The sequence below is a fragment of the Lissotriton helveticus genome, chromosome 7, assembly GCF_964261635.1.
Source record: "Lissotriton helveticus chromosome 7, aLisHel1.1, whole genome shotgun sequence".
NCBI lineage: Eukaryota > Metazoa > Chordata > Amphibia > Caudata > Salamandridae > Lissotriton > Lissotriton helveticus.
This window is the reverse complement of record NC_136068.1, coordinates 1,700,464,619-1,700,487,729: the sequence shown is the minus strand read 5'-3', so window position 1 is coordinate 1,700,487,729 and position 23,111 is coordinate 1,700,464,619.

Below are 23,111 nucleotides of genomic sequence, written 5' to 3'. Positions count from 1 at the left end.
TGAAGGAGAACCACACAGTAGTTTTATAAAAATATTTATTTATTAATATACCACTCTCTACTATCCTCTACATGAGGATATAACACAAAACACACAATACAAGATCAAAAGAACAGTTGTAAGTAGCAGAGTGGGCTCCAGGGGGAGACCAAACCATATACTAAAATAGTGGTATAACAATCCCAACTTGACTAGACACAGTGCTTAGTGCACGTAGAATCGCTGGGACCCCAAGAAACCACCCAAGGTCATGACACAGGGGACCCACGGAGGACGGGTGCAGTGAGGAAACACAACTGCACGCTCCATACACCCCTCTGGGAAAGTAGTGGTTGCAAAGTTAAAGTTTAAGGACCCTTCTAAGAGGACTTTGAGCAAACCCTTTGGAACTTAAGAGGTTGGAGAGCCTTCCCACCTGTGGATACAGTAGTACCAGAGTTACCTATCCCAGGGGAGCGGAGTGCATAGGTCTGTCGTGCTGTCGAAAACCTCCAGCGTTCTCTAAGGAAGCTGATGAAGAAGTACTGCTGCCGTGAAGGTGAAAAGGGTCCAGTGGAATCCAAGCCTGGATTCTGAAAGCAGAAGGGACAGAGTCTGGGTCCCTTCAGAGTGACCAGGGGCTCGGTAGACGAATGCCCACCGATGTCGGGTGCTTCAGGTGCGAAGAATTGATGCTTGACTCTGCAGCCACAAGGACCAGGAGACGTCGAGGATGACCAGGAGCTGGAGGTGAGCTGTCCCATGAAGGATGTCGAGCGCTGAGGGGTCCGTGTCCAGCGGGAGCACCAACAAGCCTTGGCAACAGCAACCCACACAGGAAAGTCAAACAGGTTACGGTGTGGACCAGCACGGTCCAGGGGACTCACCATGCAATGGGGAGTCAGGGCACATCTGGTTTAACCAGGAAAGCCCAAGAACAATAAAGATGACCCTAAGGAGGACCCACAGGCTGAATGACAAGGAGTCGCGAGAGGACCTCAAGCAAGATTGCAAAGCACCAGCCCACAGAGCACTCGGTGTGAGGAGGTTCTTTAGTGCAAACACTGCTTAGGGTCAGGGCTACACGAACTCCAATGCGCAAGCTCAGGATTTGCCACCAAGCATATGCACTTGCAAATGGATGTGGTGCACAGGGTTTTGGGTTACACAGCGCCCACAAGGAATACTGGCCTCAAACTCAGTGAGGGGGCAGATCGACCTCAGGGACCTTCAGAAACCCACCTCCTGTGTTGCTGAAATCTTCAGAGTCCACAGGAGCTCAGGAGCAGCAGACAAGTTAGTTAAGCTTAGGTGCCTGCGAAGCAGGGGAGGGACTCCTTCACTCCATGTGAGATTATTCTGTTCTCTTAAGTGCACCACAGGTCTTGCACAGAGCCTGTATGGAGCAAAGGCAGAAACTAAGCTTTGGATGGACAGGGGGGGCGAAGTCGAGCAAAGCCGAGGTCCAGCAAAGCCCAAGGTGTCCAGACGGTTGAAGGTCAGTGGTTTCTTCTTGTAGAATCTTCTCCACGTAAAATCTAAAGTCTTACAGCCAGGTAAGCCCTTTTGTACCCATGGGAGAGGATTGGACAGATTCAGGGGACCCTTCTAGGGGAGGGGCAGGACAGAAGGATAGCTACACCCATGTCCTTTGTCCAGTTTCATGCCAGAGAAGGAGCCAATGGCTCCCGGAACTTGTTTGAGCTGGACTATGCACAGGGACACCAAATGTGCCCCCAGTGCAGACTTTGAGAAACTCTCAGAGTGCACCCATCCAGCCCCAATACACTAAACCCTGTATGGGAGGTGGACACGCTTCCCTGTGATAGGATGCCTATTGTTCTGCCTTCCTCTGCTTGAGCCTGGCTCAGCAGCAGGAGGGCAGCAATGTGTCTGGCTGGCAGCATCCATTTTGTGCTGTCGGGCTGGACTGCTCCAATGAGGCACAGGGCCAAGGCTGATTTGCATATAGCTGTGTCTGAACTGGGGTGGCAAAGTGAGCTACAGAATGATGATGTATTCAACCCAGATCTGTGACTGGGGGTGAGTGTCTGAAAAATGTCAGCGCTCCGTCCATCATCTCCTTGTGTTTGCTTTGTCCAGATCGAGAAGGCTGGTACCGGGTAGATCGGTGACCCCGCGAAGCTTGCTTCAGAAAGGTGGAATTATACCTCCCACACCAGTTCCAAGGTGTTTTATACCAAACACAATATGTTTCTATGCAGCCGTTTTCGAGATAGCATTTACCGTGAGGTTATAATGCACCTCTACCTATATGTCCGGCTGAGTCACAGACAACACGAGAGAATGGTCTCCGAAGGCTGCAGAGGGGCTCTGCTCATGCAGGGGCACCCTCTCACTTAAAACCCAGCACCCTGCCTTCAGGACTGTTAAGGCTTGCTAGAGGTGTGACTTATACGTTTTAAGTGTAGTGACCATTAAATATAGCGAACCTATATCTAAGGTAAGTGGTGCAAGCACCAGCTTACACAGGCTGCAGCAGCAGACCTTGGGTTCCATTTTGCATGGCCTCTCATGGGTGGCATAATACATGCTTCAGCCCATGGGAGGCTTCTGGGGTACCTATGCCCTGGGTACATGATGTACCAAATACTAGGGACGTATAAGGGTACCCCAGTATCCAATCTGGAGTGTATCAAAGTACATGTATTTCAATTTAAGGGAGAACGCACATAGAATGGGTTCCTGATTAGCAGGATCCCAGTCAGTCTAGTCAAAAACAGTGAGACATCAAGCAAAACGTGGGGGTAACCATAAGAAGCAGATCCTGCTTTCCTACAGGGTGTGCATCTCCTAGACTGAATGCCACAGCAGTTTTTTTTATTTCAGAGCATACTTTCTGTTCCTATATTTACTTAAATTCAAGTGCTGCTTAGTATCAACCATGCACCAATAAGATAACAAACAAAAATGCAGTTCTAGAACCAGCTTTTCTTATTTAGTGTTTTGCAGTTCTGTGCCCACTGAAGTGCCTGTGGGAATACATTTGGGTGAGGTAAAGCTTATTTATTTATTTATTTATTTATGAGATTTGTAGAGCGCGCGGCTACCCCCAGCGGGGGTGTCCCGGCGCTGTGGACGGCAACGGCAAGAACCAAGAAGTTAGTAACTGGAGAACAGCCATGTCTTGAGTTTACATCTGAACTGAGATTCTAACTCAATCAGTCGAATACTCAGCGGGAGGGAGTTCCAAAGTTTAGATGAAACCACCGCGAAGGCTCTGCCTCCTTTTCTGGAGCGGAGGAAGCGGGAGGTCGCAGGAGGCGGAGATGGTTGGACCTGAGTGCTCGCGATGAGTGTACTAGCTTCAGTCTACTTCTTAGATATCCAGGGCTCTGCCCGTTCAAGGCCCTGAAGGGAAGGACCAGGGCCTTAAACTGAATGCGGGCGGATATCGGAAGCCAGTGCAGGTTCTTTAAGTGAGCGGAGATAGAGTGGCTATAGGGAACATTAGGAATCAGCCTAGCTGCCGCGTTCTGCACAATCTGCAACCGGTCTAGTAGATAGGCTGGGGCGCCCACATAAAGGCTGTTGGAGTAGTCTAGGTGGGAGGTGATGAGGGCATGTACAATCGTTTTCAGAGAGCCCTTGGTCAGGTATGGTGAGATCTTTTTTATCATACGCAACTTGCCAAAGCAGGCAGAGGTCACTTTGTGGATTTGGATTTTATATGCCAGCTCATTGTCAATTTGGACGCCTAGATTGCGAGCCACTTTCAACGGAGATGGGGGGGGATTCTGCTCGTGAGGCCACCACATCGTTGACGGTAGAGAAGATTTTTGGTTAAAAAAATAAAACCTCAGTTTTGTCAGTGTTTAACTTCAAGGTATTAAGTGTCATCCAGGATACGATATTAGAGAGGCAGGCTTTGAAATTCACGAGTGTATTGTCAGAGTGGTCTCTGAAGATAAAAATAAGTTGAGTATCATCAGCATATGAGACCACTCTGACTCCGTGAGCCTCTATTACATCTGCTAAAGGAGACAGTTAGACGTTGAAGAAGAGGGGGCTGAGCGCCGATCCCTGAGGGACACCATAACTAAGGGGTTTTTTATCTTTGGAAAAATAGGGCCGGCACCACACCTGTTGTGTTTTGTCAGTCAGGAAGGATTTAATCTAGGCCAGAGGAGTGTCTCATATCCCTATCTTGTGAAGCCGGTCTAGCAGTATGGAGTAGGAGACGGTGTCAAAAGCCGCGGACAGATCGAGGAGCACCAGCATGGCTACCTCGCCTCTGTCCACGCTCTCTTTGATTGTCTCTGTGACTTCCAGAAGGGCTGTCTCCGTACTATAACCGGATCTAAAGCCGGACTGTGAGTCGTGGAGGAGATTTTTTGTCTCCAGGAATACTGCCAGTTGTTCTTTTACGAATTTTTCCAGTATTTTAGCAGGTTTGGGAAGGAGCGAGATAGGATGATAGTTGCTAAATACTGATGGGTTGGCCTCAGGTTTTTCAGGATTGGGATTACTGTGGCCTGTTTCCACACAGAGGGGAAGTGACCGGAGAGAAGGGAGGAGTTCCATATGGAAAGATGAGGTTGAATAATGGCAGGGGCCAGGGAAGTGAACATCTTGGCAGGGACCGGATCAAGTGGAGAACCTGATTTGCATTTCTGCATTTTCAAAAGAGCCGTGTCTAGGACGATTGGCTTGAAGGTGCAGATTATAAATTCACTAGAGGGCGGGCACAGTGGGGTAGTCTCCTCCCCAGATCCCTCAGAGGGATTGAAAGAGGAGAAAATATCCGGGATTTTATTGTGAAAAAAATCAGAAAGGCCATCACAGAGCTCTTGACTGGGTTCATTAGGACACACCAGAGCCACTGGATTAGTGAAATCCTTCACAATTTGGAATAGTGTTTTGGCCAAATTGTCCGTGGTCTTGATTTTGGTGGCGAAGTATTCATTCATGGCCATTTGCCGAAGTTTGTAAAAAATTATTGAAGCAGTTCTGCAGTTGACTTTCGCGGAGGGATCATAGCTGAGACGCCAAAGCCGCTCAAGTCTCTTACATTTACTTCTCTCTTCGCGCATGGTCAGGGAGAACCAGGGGGCGGAGGGTTTAGCGCGTGCCGAAGTGTGAGTTTGAAGAAGGGCCACGATGTTTACGGATTCAGAGAGGTACTAATTACATTTCTCAACATCGGCATTAAGGTCGTCCGAAGGTTGCCAATTAAGGTTGGCCATTGCGGGTTCGAGCGAGTCACAGGTAACTTTGTACCACTTTCTCCCCAGAATTTCCGTTTTACTTAAAGCAGTAGGGGGGGGAGGTCAAATTGAACGAAATTCAAAAATGGTCAGACCAGATAATAGGTAGAGATGGCAGGATAGTAAGCGCCGGCAGATTCAAGAATAGGAGGTCCAAGGTATGACCCACCTTGCGCGTAGGGCCCTGAACTCTCTGTTCTAAGTTGATGCCTGCTAACGTTTCCATCAGGGACCTAGCTTTCGCACAGGAGAGGTCATCTACATGTAAATTAAAATCACCCAAAATGGTGTAGTGGGGGTGTTTCAAGGACAGATCAGCCAGGGTAGTTAGTAGCTCCGTGAGGTAAAAGGGCTGGGTACCTGGTGGGTTGTAAATCAGTACACCTGTGAGAATCAAGTGCGTGGAGTCTGAGATACTGAAGTACATTGTTTCGATAGGGCCAGTATTAGCTAGTTTCCTGGAGGTTATTTTCCATTGTGACCGTGATATTATGGCTAACCCTCCTCCTACTTTAACGCCTGGTCGGCTGATCAAGACCAGTTGGTAGTCCGGAGGGATGGCTAAGGTAATGTCAGGGTTAGAGGTATCTTTTATCCAAGTCTCGGTGAGGAACATCAGGTCCCAGGAGTTCGAGTTTAAGGACAGCCAGATATCACCAGAGTGTTGTGAAAGGGACCGACAGTTGAGGAGACAGGCTTTTATCACCCGTGGGGGGGGTTTGGTGAGATTCCTCTTTTATACAAAGTCGAGGGCTAGCGGGAGAACAGGGAATATAGAAGGGGCAGTCCTTACAGACGAAATGCTTGCTGAGCAGCCAAGCGGGGTTGCACTTAATGTTATTGCAGCCGGACTCGGGTCTCAAAGCTAATAGTTGAGACATTAGCCAGCATGTTCATTTGATAGGGAGGTCATGAGCAGCATGGCTGGCGCTGGTCGCGGCACAGGCGCGGACGGGCGCAGACGGGCTTGCCTTTGTCGCGCCCGCTGCGCGCATCCGCTGCGCGTCCGGAGGTGCATCTCCTTAAGTGGCTGACGCGCTGCCTCGTAGCTCCACCCTCCCAGCGTTGTCACTGGCGATTGGCCGCCCTACCCTCCACATCAATCGGGCCGAGCCCGTGGTGGACCGGGGTAGGGGCGGGGTCTCAGGCGGTAGGAGTGAGCAGCGAGCAGCGATACCAAACACAGGTAAATACACAGTAAAATGAATGTTTTTGAAAATGAGGGCGAGATTAAATTCAGGCACAACCTGCAGCAGCTAGCGCAACTAAGTTAAAGCGCGCGTCCACAGCAAGCAGAATTCTGCCTTGCCTTAAGTGGCTGACGCGCTGCCCCGTGACTCCACCCTCCCAGCGTTGTCACTGGCGATTGGCCGCCCTACCCTCCACATCAATCAAGCCGAGCCCGTGGTGGACCGGGGTAGGGGCGGGGTCTCAGGCAGTAGGAGTGAGCAGCGAGTAGCGATACCAAACACTTGTACCCTAATACTGCTCAAACCATGTTTCACATGGAGTTTCTGTGGTCTCAATGTTGCTTCAAAAGGTTATGGTTTACAGACATAGTGTATAGCAAAATTTGGGTTTGCTCTGTAAGCACAGTACATTCTGTAATATGTACTTCTAAACACTGTCACTGGGCATATACTTGTCATTCCATTATTGCATCACACAAATGACTATACACTTGTACATTGGTGAACTGTACCACTGTTTGGTAAATGTGTTACATATACACGGTGTATGGGAAATGGAAAAGTGTGCTATGATCACACTAGCACCAACAGAATCCAAATTCACTTTTAGCACCAACTGAGCGTGAATGATATTTACCGGTCCACAGTGGTGGCTGGTGATTTTTGAAAGGGGTGGACATGATACTGACCAGGAATTCACCCCATTTTCTTTCGAACTTTGACTCACTCATTCTAACTTCCTCTCAAGTTTACTCTCTTCTCCCTCACTCTAACTTACATTCTCTAACTTATTTATTCACACTCACTGTTACTCACACACAAACCTACTCTTACTCACTGTCTGTCATTCTCACTGACACACTTACACACACTTAATGACTCTGGGCTCTGTTATACCTGCTGTTCAGCCTGTGTGGAATGTTGGTGAGAGAGTGCATATTAGAATGTTGGGTGTGAGACAGAGAGTCAGTTGGAGTAGGGCTGAGCAGCAGGGAGGCTACTCCTGGTGGGGTTCTCCTCTACATGTCTTCTATACCTAAATAAATACTTGAAATGTCTACCTTACAACTTGGAATGGATCTTCTTTCTTTTACAACATTTTGTCGACGATTTTAGAAACGAAAATCTACGCGTGCCACTTCAAAATGAAAAGAAATAAGAAGCAAAACGAACTCAAGGAAAAAAATCAAGGTACCTGTTCAACTGGCACTAAGAACCCCACCAGTGACCAATCCACCGGTAGCCCTACAAGTAAGTGCCAGTTTTCTACATTACTTTCTTCTCTTCCCAGCACCATGGAGTAGTGTCCATTTCCTGCGATTTTGGGACAGTTCCTACCCATAATGCAGTTTCCCAGAAGTACTTGCCTACCTGCTTTTATTCATTGCTTGCCTATTAAAGATGAACTGTCTGCTGCCTGCCTGTCTTGGAGGAAGTCTGCCCCTCCCGCTCTTTGGAACTGCCATACCCGTCCTGCTACTTTAGGGGAGTTTGTCCATAAATTGCAGTTTCCCACAGCAGCGACCTGTCCTTGCCTGCCTGTCTGCTGCCCTGCTGCCTACTTCCTCCCTGTCTGCTGCCTTCTCTGTTGTCTTCAACTATGGCCTGCTTGCTCCAGTCTCACGTTTCTTGTACCTGCCAAGTTGCCCAGACCTACCGTAACCTACACCTGCACTGCAAGTCTATTTTGATATTTCATGCAGTAAACTACAGTACTGTGGACTACATCTGTGTTGATGTGGCGCATTTGTATTGTATTGTATGTATGTATTGTATAGCCCACTTGTAAAGCGCAGCTGTCACCCAACGGGTATCCTGGCACTATGATCTTTCAGGACCTGAACACAAGAAGTATTACAAAACTGCAGTCACTACAATGTTCTTGGAAAAAGATGTGTTTTTAAACCCTTTTTAAAAGAAGAGAGATCTTCCAGGCTTCGAAGAGACAATGGCAGCGCATTCCACAGCCTAGCTGCTGCGTAGCCAAAAGAGTGGCCACCCATCCAAGTTCTCCGGATCTGTGGTACTACCACTAAATGAGCCGTCGCCGAGCGAAGAGGTCTAGTAGGGTTATACCGGAGAAACAATTCCCGCAGAGGAATCGGTCCCTGGTCATGGAGAGCCCGCAAAACCAGGCATAGAGCTTTAAATTCAATGCGCTGGGAGATGGGCAGCCAATGGAGATCTTTAAGTGCCGCTGCTGAAGAATCGAGACCTCGGCGAGAAAGTGCCAGTTTTGCGGCAAAATTCTGAACCCGCTGTAGTTTGCCCAGTAGGGTAATAGGGGCCCCCAGAAGCAGTGCATTGCAGTAGTCCAGTCTGCTCAAGATGATACTCCGCACCACTTCTGGTCTAGCCTGGGTAGGGAGCAGTGGGAGAATTTTCCCCAAAGAGCGCAGCAGCGCCATACAGATGGACACTGTTTTGTTGACAAAACCCTCCAGTTGTAAATTGGGTTCCATCGTCATTTGCTGCTTCACCATTGCCACTTTGAAGTTGTGAATACCTTCTCACCCGGTAACCTGGCACGTACTTTTATTTAATTATGGGCAGGACTCACGCCGCTGTCATGGATGCTTTCTTTTAGTATTTTCCAATGTTTCCCACATTTTAGGTCTGCGTTAATTTTGCTATGGCAGTTAAACTGCCACCTGCCTTTTCAAATGAGCCTCGAGCTGACATGCTCAGCTCGCGCAATCTCACCTGCTTTGCTTGTTCCTTTGTTATCTCCATGGTTCTCCTTCTATGTTCTGGATCTTCCCTGTTGCTGAGAGACACCTTGCTGCATAGGCGTGTTTGGAGTCATCCGGCTTAATGTCAAAAAATGTACCGCCATCTTGTGGCTGGCAGCACCAACGATTGTTACTGTTTCCGAGTGCTCCTTGCCAACCATGTTTTTTTTGTTTTGTTTACCAGCACCTCAATAAAGTTGTGTGCAGCGTCGCTCTCATCTCGACATGCTGCAGCGACATATTTCTGATTCCTCCCACTGTTTGCTATAGCGTCGCGCTCTAGTCATTGAGGATTGATGCAACGACGTAGAGCGTGGCGGCCATATTGCTGATAGCACGCGGAGCGAGGGAAGTGAGCGGCCGCAGCTCCCGGCGCTCCCTGGTACACGAGTTAAATAAAAGTTAGATTAAATACCCTAACCTGCCTGAGCTCCTTCTTAAGTTGTAACCTGACTCTTACAACTGGCGACGAGGCCGGGATTTCGGACCGGCGAGGCATAACCTGACCCATAGCACTAAGCACCATTTGCAGACCACGGCCACAGAAGGGCAAGCCACAGGCAATAAAGTGCAACCAGAAGAACGCGGCAGAGGAAAGCCCCCACCCCCCAGCATTGAGGCACCAGGAAAGAGGGCCATCCTGAAGACCTGAGGAGGGCAGAGCCCACAGCTGACGGAGAGGGGCAAGACCGGCCCAGGCAACAACCCAGGAGCACCCCTATAAGTGAGGCACCACACCAATAGTGAGTATGACGGCCCACTGCATCGTGGGAAGAAGAAAAAAAAGAGAGAAGCTCATCTGGCACAATAACACGGGGCACCACACCCTGAGTGCTCAGCTTGCCTGCACAAGGCCCTGGCGGAACGAATGCAAAGAAGCACGGGGGCGAATCTGCTCCTCAACAGAGCCCCACATGCCAACACAGGCTAAGCGTGCCAGGAAGTCCTAGAGGGGAGGAGGAATTGCCAGTGAGACGAGCCAAAATGTGCGCCTAAGCCTCCTCGCTCACAACACCTGTCCCCTTCCTGCCCAGACCAGGGGACCCCCGATGAAGTGGGAAGACTGGAGAGAATACTTCATGAACTATCTGGAGGCGCTAGAAGACGAGAATGGCGAGGCATTCCCGAGCAAAAGACGGAGGAGAATATTACTCCACAACTTAGGCCCAGAAGGCATCAGAGTGTTCAACAATCTAGTCCCCACACCGAGACAAGCGGCTGATGACGAAGTGTTTCAACATGCCATAGAAGACCTGAACAATCACTACAGACCGGCGGTGTGTATGTCCATAGACAGGTACAACTTCCAACAGCAGAAACAGGCCACGGGGGAGTCCATAGACGAATATGTGGCGGCCTTGAAGAAGTTAGCAGTAACATGTAAGTTCGGTGCCCTACACGATGAATTCATCAAAGATCATATTGTCATGCACACTAGGAACTCTGCAATTCAAGACAAATTGTGGGTGAATGGAGATGCGTCCCTCAAGGAAGTCATAGCCATGGTGAAGAAGGCAGAACTATCCAAAAGATGTGCGGATGCCGCGAAAAGGGAATCCACCTCAAGGCCCATGGTCAACAAAGTCACCGAAGCAGACCCACCGGACAGGGGCAACGCAGAAGCAAGGGACACAAGAACACAAGCCAGGTGGACGTCAAGAGCTTCACCGGTCAAGAAACCCACAAGCGACAGCAAGAATGTGTGCTACAGGTGTGGCAGTATGTCCCACGCAGCCCACGATAAACGCTGCCCAGCTTTCCACGCCAAGTGCATGTTCTGTGGCATAATGGGCCCCTTTGAGAAAGTGTGTCGTCGCAAGCAGAGAAGACCGGCTGTTAAATATGTTGCACAGGAACAAGAAGACGAAGACGAGGTGGAGGAAGACGAGGACAACGTGTTATGCATAGAGGAACACATACTGGGCAAAGATTGTGCCCGTTCCCGGAAGCCACAATGTGACCTGATCATATGAAAAAGACGGTGGCAGACTCAGGATCTCCGTATACCATAATACAACGCATGATGTGGGAGGAGCGCTACAAACAGCATGTGGGGCCTCACTTGGAACCGCCAGACATTCGAACAGTCACGTTCACCCAGGAGCCCATCCCCATGGTAGGTTATCAAACCCTGAAGTTCAAGTTTAAGGAGCGGAGTGCAGAATGCAAGCTGTATGTGGCTGAAAAGGGGCCTTCCGAGTTAGGATGGATTGATCAAGGTGATTTAGGCATACAGCTGAATCCGGGAGGCACCACACAAGTGCTGATGACCAGCCCTGAGGAACAACCAGACGTCAATGGACTGAAGGAAGAATTTCCCACAGTGTTTGGAGGCACGGTGGGGAGACTAACAAGATTCACACACAAGATTGACCTCAAAACGGACGCCAAGCCGCTGTGCCACAAAGTGAGAAACATTCTGCTAGCGATCAGCATTTTGGCGACGATTTTAGAAACGAAAATCTATGCGTGCCACATCTGCTAGCGATCAGAGATACGGTGCAAGCGGAATTACAGAGGTTGGAAGACAATGGCATTATTGAGCCGATCAACAGTGCAGAATGGTTGGTGCCGCTGGTAGTGGTGAAGAAACCTAACGGCAAGGTACACCGATGTGTGTACCTGAGGGAGTTAAACAAGAACATATGTGGAAAAGTCAGCCCATAACGCACCTGATGCCCAGGCTGCTGGCGCAGGACGCCTCTTAGTTCCCATCTTGAACAATTACCAAATAAAGAGACGGGCGCTGGAAGCAGGAAAACAAGAACAGGGTTTTATTTCTCATGAGGAGAGCCGGTCATTTCGGACACTCGCATAGTGTCTTCAGGAGGTGCTCTAACAAGTTTCTCTGAGGCTTCGTCTTTTATACACATGTTTATGATGCACAAACATTCCTCATTGCAATAAAGACGCTTTGAAGTAGAAAAAAAGCATGCTTGGAATCCCAGCTTCAGGCCTATTCCCATACCAGTCGCTCAGATGTCATCCTCCCCTCCTGAATGTAACAAAAGATTGTGATCTCTCAGCCGGACATTCCTACAGGACACGAGGGCAGGAGGGGATGATCAGATCAAAGGTTGGGCAGGCGATAAGATCGGGCACTTCGGTTGGTGTATCACGGTTTTGTTATGCTGGGCAGGAAAAAAGGGGGGTGTACATCCACGAGGCTTGGTCTTAGGACTTGGGACCGGGTCGAAAGGCCAAGTGCAGCTGGGGGGGGGGGCTCGTCAGCAGAGGGGAAGGGTGTTCTTGGGAGGAAATGGGGGGGTGTGGGTCAAGCAGGAGTGTTACTTCTAGAGCAGGGTCACGCAGAGGGAGAGGGTCTTATGGCCGATGCATGAGCAGTGCGCGCAGGGAGGGGTGCCGGGGGTTTAACAAACGGGCAGAGAGGCCATGGAGCCTAAAATGGCTGTCGTGTACGTGTGTGCATGGGTCTATGCTGGCGGGATAACACAGTCAGTGTTTCGCGATATCCGTTCTGCATACAACAAGGGGTACAGTGAACACAAATGAATGCCGCTTATGTGCATATACATAGCCATTTTCAACACATAATAGTTGAGAAATTTCTGCTACCAAGGATAGGCGAAATGCTGGCGAAAACGAAGGAAGTGAGATGGTTCTCCACCATTGATATCACCTCAGCGACCACCAGACAGCTTTGCATCACACGTGCCACAAGTTGACATCCTTTATAACACCATTTGGATGTTGTCAGTTTCGCAGGATGCCATCGGTGGCGGCCGTATTCCAGAAGCTGTTCAAGGATACTGAAGGCGTTCAGTACTTTCAAGATGACATTTTGATAATGGGCAAGGACAAAGCAGACCATAATGCAAAGCTACACGCAGTGTTGCAGGTGTTGGAAAGTAATGGGCTCACGGCGGAATGGGACAAGTGTTGGTTTGGAATCTCCTCCGTCACATACTTGGGCCACGAGGTCAGCGATCAGGGTATCACACCGAAACATGCCAAAGCCATATGTGACGCACCCCCACCGAAGAGCAAGGAAGAAGTCTGTTCGTTCCTTGGGATGGGTGAGTTTTACAGCAAATTTGTGCCACACTTTGCCATCAAAACCCATCACTGACGTCAATTGCTGCGAGACAAAACATAATTTGTGTGGACGGAGCAGACTTACGATGACTTCCAGAGGATCAAGGCGGACATCAGCAAGGCAGTCCCACTACAGGGGTTTGATCATCAAGCAAGATCCATACTGACCACCGATGCGAGTGAGAAGGGACTGGGGGAAGTCCTAATGCAGGAGATGAAGAATGGGGAAGTGTCCACCAACAGATTCGCGTCCAGATTGTTATCACCTACGGAACAGAAGTTAAGCGTAATAGAAAAGGAAATGTTAGCGACAGTGTGGGCAATGGCGAAGTTCCGCCAATTCCTCTGGGGCACGAGATTCCGACTCAGGACAGACCACAAGCCGTTGGTCAAAGTACTCAAGTCCTGTGGACACGGGAATACGACCCCGCGCATCGCAAAGAAGACTCTAAAACTGTTGGACTACAGATTTGACGTTGGGTATATTCCAGGAACCAGAAACAAAGTGGCGGATTACCTCAGCCGAGCATCAGCCATGGAGGAAGCTCCGCAGACATTAGTGTAGCCTTCACGGAGGACCATGAGAAGGTGATAAGTGTGCAGGAGTGGAAGGAAGCATACAAGAAGCACTTGGACATCATTAAGGTCAAGCAATGGATACTGCAGGGATGGCCGGAAAAGAGACATATGAAGACAGAGCACCGGAAGTACGGGAAGAGTTATCTATCAGAGACCATGGGACCTTCCTGCTGCGAGGAGTTAAAGTGATCCCGTCCCAGGCATTGGTGCTGCACTTACTAACCATCCTACGTGAAGGACACCTGGGCATCGTGAAAACAACGCTTCAGGCGAAGCAGATGTATTGGTGGCCGGCGATGGACAACCAGATAGAAAGGCATGTTCGCGAGTGTGGGCAATGTCGAAACGCGGACAAAACACAGAGCCTGATGCGCCCGTCCTTGGGCAAATTCAACAACCACACCAACCCGTGGGAGGAGTTATCAATAGATATCCTCAGCCAGGTACTGGATGCGCAAGGAGTTCCGAAATATGTGGTGGTGCTCATAGATCGATATTCCAAGTGGCCAGAGATAGACATTCAAGAGGACATGGACACGGAGAAAGTGTTGAAGTTTCTCACTGCCATCTTTCTGAGGGTAGGTATTCCACGTTACATACGAAGTGACAACGGACCCCAGTTCATGTCAGAAAAATGGAATACCTATGTGGGGAAGAATGGCATCAAGGACAAGAACCCAGCAATATATCATCCAGCGGGAAACGGATTGGCCGAAAGGTTCAATAGGGTCATCATGGGCTCAATACAATCAGCAATAGGAGCAGGAAAGAACTGAGAAAAGGAACTATGGAACACATTGTGGGCCTATAGGATCACCCCAACCAGCACAGGATACAGTCCGTTTAAAATCTTAAGGGGCAGGGACCCATTCACCAAAGACAACGTTGCCTGGAAGGAATGCACCATCACAAGCAAATGGTCCCCTGCTGTGGTCCACCACAACCTGGAGAAGGAGCAAAGAGTATACACAGAACATTACAATAAATGGCGTAACGTGAAGGAGTCTACATTAGAGAGAGGAGAGTGGGTCCGAGTCAAACCGGCCCAGTTGAAAAAAAAGGGGACAACAAATTCAGTGCACCCTTGCAAGTGAAGGAAGTGTACAGCAAAGCAACCTTGCTGAGTTGCGGAAAAGTCTGGTCCCAAGACCGGATGTCCAAGTGTAATAAAATTCTGCAGTGGACCAGAGAAGAAGACTCGCCGGCAGAGTCCCACGAAAATCAACAGGCCGAAATCATCCAAGCAGAGCCAGAGGAGGTGAATCCGGAAGCAGCAGAGAGAAAAGGAGAGTTGGAGACGAGGGATGACCAGGACAATCAGAAAGGCCAGGGGAGCATGGGTGTTGCATCACCGAAGGAGAAGCGGGAGAGTGCAGGGAAGATGGAGTTTAGGCCTCCTCGAGAAGATGCAGAGAAAGCTTTCAGTACCCGGTGAGACGCACCCGTGCTGGCTGAACAGTGGTAAGACTGGCGAGGTACAGAGACTACGAGATGGGGAGGAAATTGAATAAGCCTATGGATACCCCTGGGACATTGTGTTTATTGTGTATTCAATCATTAACCCCTTGCCTGCGATGAACGTTCCGCACTAGTGTGGAACGTTCTATTGCGCGGGCGGGGCCGCGACGTTCAACGGACTTGCGCAGCACTACCCAGGTAGTGCACGCGACGTCCGCTGAACGTCGGCAGCAGCGGTTGGGTTAAAGGAGGGAGATATGTAGCATCGCGCTTTAGTCGATGGGGTGTGACGCAACGACGTAGAGCGTGGCGGTCATGTTGTGGATAGCGCGCGGAGCGAGGGAAGCGAGCGGACGCGGCTCCTGGCCCTCCCTGGTACGCGAGTTAAATAAAAGTTAGATTAAATACCCTAACCTGTCTGAGCTCCTTCTTAAGGTGTAACCTGACTCCTACATTTGCGATGTCCTCCCTGTTCCTGCAAGTTACTCTGTCCCTGCCCTATGCTCTCGTGGTGACACTCTTTCTTTTACTAAGAGTATGTGCTGCTCTTAATCTGCCAGCAAGGTACTGTTTTTATTTTGCTTCCCTATCTTCTGCCAGGTGTTATGCCAATGACATTGCCACAGAGACATTCTTCTGTTCAATGGAACTTGATCACTTCCTTTGTTAAGCATGGCACCACTACTTCTTCTGACTTGTTATCTTTGAGACACCTTACCTCGGGTGAGAGTTCGCTCACCGCAGTGATGCTCAAGTCCTTTTAACATTTGCAGTGGATTTTTTTTTCACAGTTTAAGTCTCAATGCTTAATGTTTATTCACTTACTTTTTGCCTCATGTTCCCTTGCCATTATTGTGTGTGTAAAGTGCAGTTTCTGATGGCATGGCTATCATTTTAGTGCATATTACAATTCTAATGTTGTTTCTTTACATTATGTTCCATTGTATTGATTATTCCCACTTTTACGTGGTTTTGTATTCAAATGAAGAGTAGATTTCTGCAGACCATGGTGACTACTTTATTTATTTTAACTTACTGTTTTCTAGGGCCAGTGCATTCAGTGGATTCAAATGTTTTAATGTTTCATTCCTTATTCCTTGAGGTTCATTTTCATATATGCTTCATATGCAATGTTTGTATCATTCGCTTGTTTTATGCAGGTGTTTACGTCTTGATGTGTCATTTGGTCTTCTTGATTCCCACTGGTATGTTGGTATGGCTTGGTCCATTTTATGGTGTTCTTGCTTCCCACTCTTATGTGGTTATGGGTTGGTCCTGTACAACCACCCATTTTATTACGGATTTTGTAGCGTAATCTCTGACTTGCAGTATGTTAGATGCATTGCTGCTTTCTTTACAGTTTGCTTACTGTTGAAGTGTGCATTTTACAGTGTTTCTCTCACATTTACGTGGTTATGATTTTTAAAGCTGCTTCCCACAGCTACGTGCTTATGGATTGGTAGGTTACTACGACCCTTTGCGGTCCGGACCCACATTTTGTCTTAATCTGCAGTTATAGTACTAGATATTAATACATGATGTTGTCACTTACATAATATTACTTCTCAATGTTCGCATTGATGTTGCTCATACGGAGTTTGTGTGATTTCCTATGTTTAAGTGTGGTAAAACCCTAAGCCACACCACACAACCCGAACTTCTGTTCAGGCGAAGATGTCCTTTTATGCTACTACTGTTTAAATTCTTGCTTCTTGGGAGTTTACTGTGACGCCTTATAGCTTGACCCTCTTACACCTTGTTGGCCTGGCCAGCCTTCTTGTGTGTTCTTTTGGGTTTGATTGAGTCTCTCTTGGGGTGATTGTTTGTTTGTTGCTACAGCTTGGATTTTGGGAGTTTGGTCTTTGGTGTTTTGTTTATAGCAAAGGGAAAAGTGGTGTGTGATGGACGGCTGGTGTGCGTGTGCTTTCACTTCTTCCTGTTTCAACCTTTTATTCTCTCACTTCTGCCTGTTTGTTCTTTTATTCTCTTTACCTTTCCCTATTATTATAAATTTGCATTACTTTTAGCTTTGAATTATATTATTGGCTTTGTACTGTATATCTCAATTTATGTAAATATCATTGCTGTTGTTTTTATTATTGTCAACAAAGGGAGATGTGTTATACCTGCTGTTCAGCCTGTGTGGAATGTTGGTGAGAGAGTGCAAGATAGAATGTTGGGAGTGTGACAGAGAGTCAGTTGGAGTAGGGCTGAGCAGCATGGAGGCTGCTCCTGGTGGGGTTCTCCTCTACATGTCTGCTTTGCCTAAATAAATACTTGACATTTCTACCTTACAACTTGGAATGGATCTTCCTTCTTTTACAACATGCTCCAGTGCAACGGCAGCTGCTGCACTATTCATAGCTACACCCCCGACTCACTACCACTCCGTCTTACAACCTCCAATCAATGACTTGTTCTAGCACACACACTTCTTCACTCACTCCCTCGTACTCAATTTCACTTATTCATACAGACTCTTAAACTCAAATTGTCAGTCATGTTCACTCTCCTTGTCACTCTCAAACACCCACACACACTTACAAATCTTTAACTCAATCCTATTAACTCTACGCTTGTACTTAATTTTGTGGCATATGTTCTAGAAAATCAAATACAGCGTGTGTGAATGCAAAAGTTAGATGACTTAATTACAATTGTACATTGGGGCAGATTTACGAGTTCTGGCGCATCTCTGTAAATCAGCAGGGATGCGCCAGAACAGATGCTACATGCAGTTTGCTCCCTGAGCCACCACAAATGCGTCGCATTTACAATGCGACGCACCGTGGTACAAGGATACGGCGATGCGTGTTGCATCCTGTGGCGTAAGGGCAACGCATTGCTGGAGTTGTGTCGTGAGCCCGACATGGCTCCAGCAATGCTCGGGGGCACTATATGCCTAACATGCTACGTCACTCCTTACACCTGCATGAAGCAGGCGCAGGGTATTGACGCAGCATGGACGTAAAAGTGACTCAGTGAAATGTTGTGGATTTCACCGCGCCACTTTTACGAGGCGTTCCTGTGACGGAACGCTCACCCTGCGCCAGAACGTCCACATGAAACCTAACGCAGCTTTCATGTGGCGCAGGGCTTTACAACGTGACACATCTCCCTAGAAGCGCCATGTTGCAAATATGGCGCAAAGTGGCGCATGGTTTACGCTGCTGCTGCGTCACAGAAGTGACACAATGGCAACGTAAATGTGGCGCATGGGGCTTGTAAATGTGCCCCTTTATATTTAAAAAAAATGCTTTCGTTATTTAATCTCTTTATGATGCCCTTTTTCATACCATTTCAATTACGTTTCTTTGTAAAAAGACCATTTCATTGTTTGGAAGCAGGTATGGAAGTGTGTAGTCCCAGAAAAATAGAAACGGAAACATTTATCTTTTGTCTTACCCATTTTAAGCACAACTACCAGCTAGCTTATTTATTGCGTTTATACATCTACTGGGTCTCAATGCATTCGCCAGGAGACGTTGATAGAAAAAACTAATATTTTAGGCAATTACCACATGCACTGTGTTTCAGTTGAAATTATATGCCTTCATTTCTATGTAGAACTAATCTTTCTTTCCTTACACATTTAAATATTTTTGGTCTTCTCCTTTGATATACATTAAATGTACTCTATGGCCACATTAGTAATTACTGTGACAGACTAGTCAAGTACACGGGGAGCTGGAACATTTCAAAGTACAAAACCAACATTTCAGTCTCTGCGCCACCGTTACATTCGGTGATCTTGCTCAGTTCCCACTGTTTATGGCCCATTCACAGTCGAGACTTCTGAAACTGCTGATACCAATAATAAAAATCTCTTCACAGGAATAGGCATCCATTTCCCTAGCACCATTTTCAACAATGCTTGCATGGTACTTGGCACAGAATGTCATAATGTTAAACCAGGTTATTTGAACATCAAAGTGAAAATGCCAAAAGCAACCGTTGTTGAGATTGCGTTTAAAAACGGCGACTTCTTTCCTATGACTTCTTTCCTATGAAGTGATCTTATCATTTGCATCAACAGATTCTGCAAGTGCATCAACAGATTCTGAAGTCTTGCAGTGAATGAGCCATAAACAGTGTGAAGCTCCTATTGGTTCCTGTAGCCCTTCTAAGGGCAGAGACACTCTTGCAGCGCTGAATGAGCTATTCCTTCACAGCACCCTTTGGGGCTTATTTACAAGCCCCTTGCACCATCCTTATGTCACTTTTCCCTTGTTAAAAATGACGCAAAATTGGCACAAGGTGCCTATAAATGAGCCCCTTTGTGAGGGGGCCTACCATATACAGCAGGTTGCGCTGCATTCTCACCCCTGGAGGAGGCCAGGCAGCTTCTGTTGGTTACTGTAGCCCTTTTAAGGGCAGAGACACTTCCGCAGCACTGGACGCGGTACTGGACGCGGTACTCCTTCATTGCATCCAGTGTGACGGGTACTACCATATCCAGCAAGCATTGCTGCATTCTCCCGCTTGGAGGCAGCCAGGCAGCTCCTATTGGTTCCTGAAAGCCCTCTAAAGGGCAGATACACTCCAGCAGTGCAGGACGCACGCACGTGTGCCCAAGATGCACCCGGGAAAAGGCCAGGCCTGTCTGAGCCCTCCATGGCTGGGCGAGGCTGGGCCACCCCTCTAAAGTGGGTAACCTTAGAGAGGGTAAGACAGGTGAGCGCTTTTACTCAGTCCTCTACCACCATGGGCAAACGTAAAGTGATTGGCTGCTCCTCATTGCCACATAGACCATATAGACCCACAAGCATTAATACTACGATAAAGAGAGCCATAGTGGTTGTAAGCAACAAAATAGCACTAACTGAACGCAAACTAACAATGAGGTATGGGAGTGGCATGCGTGAAAACACCCAGGACATTGGCCTGCCCGCAGCCGAGATACTCAGATCCATGGCAGAAGAAGTTAACAAAGATGATGGAGAAACAGTTGCCTCGCACTGCACAGCTAATGCAAATAATGCTGCATCTAAGAAAGATCATTCTTGTAGTTTGCTGGCTCCTTTAAGTATCATCAGCTCTAATTCTTCCCCCCGAAACTGCTATCAAATGCAAAAAGACTGGTAAATGTGCAACCCACACGAAATCCCAAGCAAATCAAGTAGCCGCTATGAAGGGGTCAGAATTAATACCCCCAGGAGATATTAACGGCGATAAGCTACGTGAGCCATTTTCTGAGATCCTGGGGGCATATTAGCAAGAACCTTGTTAACATTATCACATTTCTACAGGCAGGAAATTGCAGCTGAAACGGCGATAATGGGCTTGCTAATAGGCGTTATAGAATTCCAATAGAAGCCCAGGTTAGATGTGCAGGACCGCTAAATCGGCGATAATTTTAATGAGGTTCTTGCTAATATGCCCCCTAGAAAGTTAATTGAGTCCAATAATGGAGCGCTTGGCTGTAATGGAAGGTCACTTAGCTACTTTGCTTAAGCCTCACTGTTAGACCTGGCACCATTGGCGTGGGTCTCTCTTCCATTTTTTGCTGTTGCCTACTATGTTTTTGCTATGTTTATGCTGGTCTAGATGCTTTGGGCACTTTGCCACTGCTATTCAGTGCCAAAGTGCATTTGCTCCCTATTGTAAATTATTGTAATGGAATAGTGAATCCAAAAAGTAAAGTAAAAGTAAAGTCCACATTTGTAAAGCGCACAATCACCCGTAAGGGTCTCTAGGCGCTGGGGGCCGTCGGGAAGATTAAGCGAGCTATTGCCCAGAGTCACATGGTGCTGGGCTAACCTGCCGCCGGAGCCGGGGATCGAACCGTGGTCCCCAGATTCCAGCGTCAGTCGCCCTGGCCGCGGCGCCACACCGGTCAGGGTGCAGTGCAGGAATATCAATATCGACAACAAAAATATATGTGGAAAAGAATATCGACTGACAGGTAAATAATATCAATTTCAAAAACATTGATGTCCTAAATATCGTTTATAAAAATATAGTTGACAAAATATCGAATTATTATTAATGTTATGTATTTTAGTGTTTTTAATGAGAATTGTTTGTCATTTTATTATATGTTTTAAAATTTTACTAGTTATTAATTTATTGTAAGTTTAATTTTGTGTTTTTAGTTCTGTAGCGGGTTGTGGGTTTATAGGAGAATAGGGTAAGAAGTAATTTAATTATATGCATTTAAATAATAATTTATAGTAGTTAATTTATTTTTTATTTGAATTTTGCGTATTTAGTTCCGTAGCGGTTTGTGGGTTTATAGGGGAATAGGGTGGGAAGTGAGTTAATTATAGGGAGCCAGTTCTTTTTCTGAACACTGCTGCCACGGAGGACTGCTTAATTTTGCATTTCCCAAACTGCTTCCACAGAGGATTGATTCGAGTCCCGAGGGGGCCGCCGCACTCCTGAAGCTACGCTGAGTGCCGCCGAGAGCCGCCATTGTCTCCTGTGCGTGGGGACTACATCACCCAGCATCCCGTGCGGTAGTAGCACCGCCACACATGCACAATGGGGTCACGTGCACCAGGAGGTGCTTAAAGAGGGGCCAGGGCTCCCGCAGCGCAGGAGACAGTTCTTTTTGCCGAACGTTGTTTTTTAAATTACTTTCCTACCTGCTGCCACGGAGGACTGCTTAATTGTGTATTTCCCAAACTGCTGCCAAAGAGGATTGATTCGAGTCCTGAGGGAGCCGCCGCACTCCTGAGGCTACGCTGAGTGCCGCCGTTGTCTCCTGTGCGTGGGGACTACATCACCCAGCATCCCGCGCGGTAGTAGCACCGCCACACACGCACAACGTGGTAACGTGCACCAGGAGGAGCTTAAAGGTGCCAGGGCTCCCGCTGTGCGGGAGCCAGTTCTTTTTGCTGAACTTTGTTTTTTAAATTACTTTACTACCTGCTGCCACGGAGGACTGCTTAATTGTGCATTTCCCAAACTGCTGCCACAGAGGATTGATTTGAGTCCTGAGGAAGCCGCCGCACTCCTGAGGCTACGCTGAGTGCCGCCGAGAGCCGCCATTGTCTCCTGTGCGTGGGGACTACATCACCCAGTATCCCATGCGGTAGTAGCGCCGCCACCCATGCACAACGCGGTCAACTGCACCAGGAGGTGCTTAAAGAGGGGCCAGGGCTCCCGCAGCGAGGGACGCGCGTGGGCGTGCCTGGGCAAAGCCCGGGCCAAGGGCGAGCCCGCCCGTGCCTGTCAGAGGCCTAGGAGGCCGGGCTGGGCCATCCCCCGAACATCGGTGTCCTGGACATTTTCGTAAGACTCTTTGACAGTTTGGCTAATCTTAGTTTAAGTTTTATATCTGTCATTGCCTCGGATACATGTTTAATACTGTGTAAGATTATAACAATTTAGTATACACAATTAGGGAAGATGGCGCTATGTGTAGGGAAAGGGAGGAAAGTAGCAATAGGCGGGAGTGTCACTGGGACATTGCAGGGCTCGAAAAATCTGAAAAATTGTACTAGTCCTGCAGGTCTAGTACCTTGGAACATCCCCTCGACCTGACTGCAACCCACTTGAGCTCCGTCTCTGAAAACGGAGTAAAAGTGACAAGATAAAATGATTTAAAGGCATTTTTATTGCTCATTCCCTAAGTGAGCAATAAAAATGCCTTTAAATCTTGTTATCTTGTCACTTTTGCTCTGTTTTCAAAGACGGAGGACAAAAGTTAGTTTATCTTCCTACTCGCCAGAAAGGGCGAGTAGGACCTAAAAATAGCTCGTCCTCAGCAATTCTCCCTCGCATTTGTGAGCGGGCGAGTGGATTTGTCGAGCCCTGCATTGGATCAGTTTATAACCAGGGCCACATCAGTTTTGGAACACGAAATAGCTATGACAGAACGTCGCTTGTCACTAGAACTTCTTTATAACAAACGTTCCTCCTTGGGCCCCATAGCGACAGCTATT